Genomic DNA, 4,079 nt, shown 5'->3' with positions numbered 1-4,079 from the left:
GCCCCAAGGGACTGTGGGCACACGGCCCCTGCACCTGGTGCATTCACACCACGGAAGCGCTTGGCAGACCTCTGCCCTGCAGGACTGCCACACCTGTCCCCAGGAGGGGAGGCAAGCCCTCTCGGCAGAAGGCCACCATCAGACGGGGGGGAGACCAGCTTCCAAATAGCAGCCGTGGGCTCCAGGCTCATTCCCACCATTCACCAGCTGTGGCACCTGTGGCACATCATCTAACCTCTCTGAACCTCAGTCTCTTCATCTGTAAGTGAAACACGGTACTAGGCACCTCGTAAGATTATCATAAGGGTGAAATAATAGTTTAAGCGCCTAATCGTAATAATAAGCTGATAAGAGCTATTCATTAAAGTAGGTAAGACACTTACCAGAGAGGAGACGCAGTATCTGGACCTCTTTTTTCCAGATCGAAGAACTTTTTAAAGAATAACGCCTGGCTATTGACTGAGCATAATCCTGAACGCGGGGAGCCCCGTGGACTCACAGCCGAGTTCCACTCTGGTTAATGGATTCGGGATGGTTCCTGTTGGGTAATTATATTCAATAAGGGCTCGTCGATGTAATTTTCTGTCAATTGTCACTTTGTACAATGGAAGGGCTAATGGACTCAGGGGCCGTGGGGTCTGCTGGCAGTGGAGGTGCGCAGATGTGTGTGGGCCTGCTTGGGCAAGCGCGATGGGACTCCTGACCCGTGTGACAAGCAGGCTCGGTGGGCTCCTGTCCCCCTGCTGAGTAGAGAGGACTGGCCAGGGCGAAAAGGCTGTGACTGTGGGCGAGCAGTGGACTGGTCAGAACCTGTCCCCAGCTGGCCTCGCAAGGACTGTCAGGGCCCAGGAGCCTGCAGAGGCACTGGGGACGGCGGGGCGGGCCCAGGGGCTCGTTCAAGGAGGGACGTGGCTCCAGACTGCAACGGGGGTTTCAGCGTGAGCTCCGCCCTGTCAGGAGGACCAGGACCTGTGATTTACCAAGCTGACTGAAGTTTTATTAACCTGCCACCCACAAAGGGGAGTAAATCAAAGAAGTCCACATTATTGAACCTCCGGCCTCAGAAACAAATACGTTGTCTCTGTTCCAAGTCCCCTGGCTGCGTGATGCAGCATAAAACTCGGTCACCTCTCAACTGCAACAGGTGCAAAATTAGGACACTTAGGTAATTAAATTATATTTCTTCAGAGCCTTGAAATGCACTAGGAGCCGGTCTGGTTTCCTCTATCGTCGTGTGTGTGTGTGTGTGTGTGTGTGTGTGTGTGTGTGTGTGTGTGTGTTTTACAGCAGATTTGTTTCCCTAATTTTCTTTTTCTCCAAACGATATTGAAATGAGTTTACTTTTCTCAGTTCACACCCACGAGTCGACAAGAACTTGCCCCCTGAATGTGTTGGGAGGGGCATGCAGAAGAGCCATCTCCTGAATAAGAACTTGGGAAGTCAATTGCCAAAGAGGGTTAGTATTCCTGGGGCAGTTGGCATCTCTATTGCTCTCCTGCTTAATTACACTGCCTTCCTGAGCTATGCTTCCTGAGCCTCCATTCCTCCCTCCCTTCCTCCTTCCCTCCATCCCTCCCTCCTTTTTCCCTCCATTCCTCCTTCCTTCCTTCCTTCCTTCCTTCCTCTTCTTTCTTTCCTTCCTTCCTTCCTCTCTCCCTCCTTCTTTCCTTCTCTCCCTCCCTCTCTTCCTTTTCTTCCTGATTTCGTGTATCTGATGCCATAGCCCATTCAGGCTGCTGTAATAAAATACTATAGACCGTGTGACTTACAAACAACAGACATTTATTTCTCACAGTTCTGGAGGCTGGGGGCCCGAGGTCAGGTGAGGTTCCTCTTCCAGGTTGCAGACTTCTCACCGTATCTTCACTGCGCGGAAGAGGCCAGGGATTTCTCTGGAGCCTCTTCCATAAGAGCACTGATCGCATTCACGAGGGTTCTGCCCTTGTGACTTAGTCACTTCCCAAAGCCCCCACCTCCCCACACCATCACCCTGGGCATTAGATTTTCAGTATGTGGATTTTAGAGGGGCACGAACATTTAGACCATAACGCTATATATATGTATTCGTCCACTTGTCTATCTACTCATTTATCTACTTATTTAAATAATTTTCAAATTCTTGCATTGGGTACTAGGAATTCAATGAAAGAAGGAAAAATGGCGTTGTTCTTGCTGTGTGGCAGATCGCATTTATCAAAAATGGCTGTGAAAATCTCTCCCATCCCATATGCCCTTCTTCGATGTGATCTCACCACTCCCCCGTCAAGAGGTGGAGTCCACGCCCCAGCAACTCACACCTGTAATTAGTGGAATGTAGCTGAAGTCAGGTGACACTGAGTGACTTCTAAGGCTGGATCAGAAAAAGCCACACAACTCCCTTTGGGAGCTGTAAGAAGCCCAAGTGCCCTGAGCCCACCATAGTAAGGGGGCCACATGAAGATGCTCCACCTGACAGACCAGCTGACAGACCAGCAGCGATCGGCTGCAAGGCATGTGAGTGCTTGGGTGTCCAGTCCAGCCGAGTCTTCCGTTGACCACAGCCCCGGCTGGCATCCGCCTGCAACTGCGTAAGAGATCCAACTGGGAGTGCCTAGCTGCGCTTTCTCCAGATTCCCAACCCACAAAATCGTGAGCAAAGTGCAGGGGTTGCTTTCAACCACTAAATTCGAGGATTGCGTAGCCATAGGTGACTGGAACACATTCTCACAGAGTTTATAGTCCAGTAGGAGAGACAGATGTTCAAGTTTCCTATGAATGAACACAAAATTACATTTGAGGTCAGTGGTGCATTGAAAACCTAGGTGAGTTCCTGGCCCGAGAGGTCAGGAACGTGACCCCGAGGAAGGAAGCGGGGACCGACTGAGATCTCACGGGGAGGGAGAGTGTTCTGGCATGAGCAAAGGTCCTGTGGCAGGAAGGAGGTGGTGAAAGAAGGCCCGAGAAGCTGCAGGATGGGGAGCAAGGGTTGGCCAGAGGAGCACAGGGTCCAAACCCCGCAGGGCCACCCGCGTGCTAAGGATCTGGACATTTGGAAGGAGAGTGACAGGAAGTCGGCCATGGCAGGCGTGGAAGCAGCAGCTGAGGGTGGCGGGTGGGTGGTTAATGAGCGTGGTGAGGACTCCCCTGGAAACAGTGCTTCCAGGTGAAATGATGTGTGCAAATAGCAGTTACCAATAGGACCGAGGTTCTTGTGGGGGCTGCATGCCCACTGAGGGTCCGATGCCCACCTTTCCTAGAAGAGGCCACTACTCCTGTTAAATTGCATGACTTTGGATAGGTCACTTCACCTCTCTGGAGACGAGACTTGTACAGATGATTTATAGGTCCTTTCAAATTCCGTGAATCTAAGAATCAATTCTCAATGACTTCCCCATCATGAATAAAAGCACTCGCTAAAACTTACATAAATAGATTAAATAGGCCAACGACATGAAATTATATTTAATATGATTCATTATCATAATGTGCTATATACGAAGCTATCTCTTTTCTCCCTAAAGCCTGCCTTATTTTTTATGGCAACACAAGGATCAAGCAAGGCAGTCACCGAGCAAATGCCCCGTGGCTCCCTGGGAGAAGTCTGGTCCTGCTCATCTATGCTCTAGCCTCAGGGGCAGACACTGCCTGGCCAGCGAGGCTCACTCTCTAGGACAGGGACACACTCTGCACCCCAGTTCACAGCGCTTGGTTAAGACTTGAACTCAGTCTACGGCCATGCCACCCTGAACGAGCCCGATCCCGTCTGATCTCGGAAGTGAAGCAGGGTCGGGCCTGGTTAGTACTTGGATGAGAGACCACCTAGGAAGACCAGGCGCTGTAGGCATAAAAATTAAAAAAAAATAAGGGATTGTAAGCTGACGAGGTCCTTGCAATCTGTGAGGTCAACCAAAGGTTGCCTCACCTAAAAACAAAAAAACAAAAAAAAAAGACTTGAATTCAGAACCACTGAAGATGCAGGGGACATTGGCATTGACCCTCTGTGACCTTGGTCTCATCGCCTCAGCTCTGCGAGCCGCAATTTCCTCTAAAAAGGAGCTAAAAACACCTACCTGGCTACCTGAAAGGGTTGATGTGCAGAT

At 50.5% G+C, this 4,079-nt stretch overlaps 1 non-coding gene across 1 annotated transcript; it reads left to right on the top strand.

The window, feature by feature from the left end:
- The first annotated feature begins 3,704 nt into the window (after positions 1 to 3,704).
- Positions 3,705 to 3,823, top strand: LOC112480113. Its single transcript, XR_003046490.1, has one exon. It is a non-coding gene; the product is annotated as a 5S ribosomal RNA (ribosomal RNA).
- Positions 3,824 to 4,079: the final 256 nt, after the last annotated feature.

The sequence above is a fragment of the Pteropus alecto genome, unplaced genomic scaffold, assembly GCF_000325575.1.
Source record: "Pteropus alecto unplaced genomic scaffold, ASM32557v1 scaffold134, whole genome shotgun sequence".
Lineage (NCBI taxonomy): Eukaryota > Metazoa > Chordata > Mammalia > Chiroptera > Pteropodidae > Pteropus > Pteropus alecto.
Note: the sequence above shows the minus strand (reverse complement) of the source record. Positions and strands in the feature narration are given on the sequence as shown.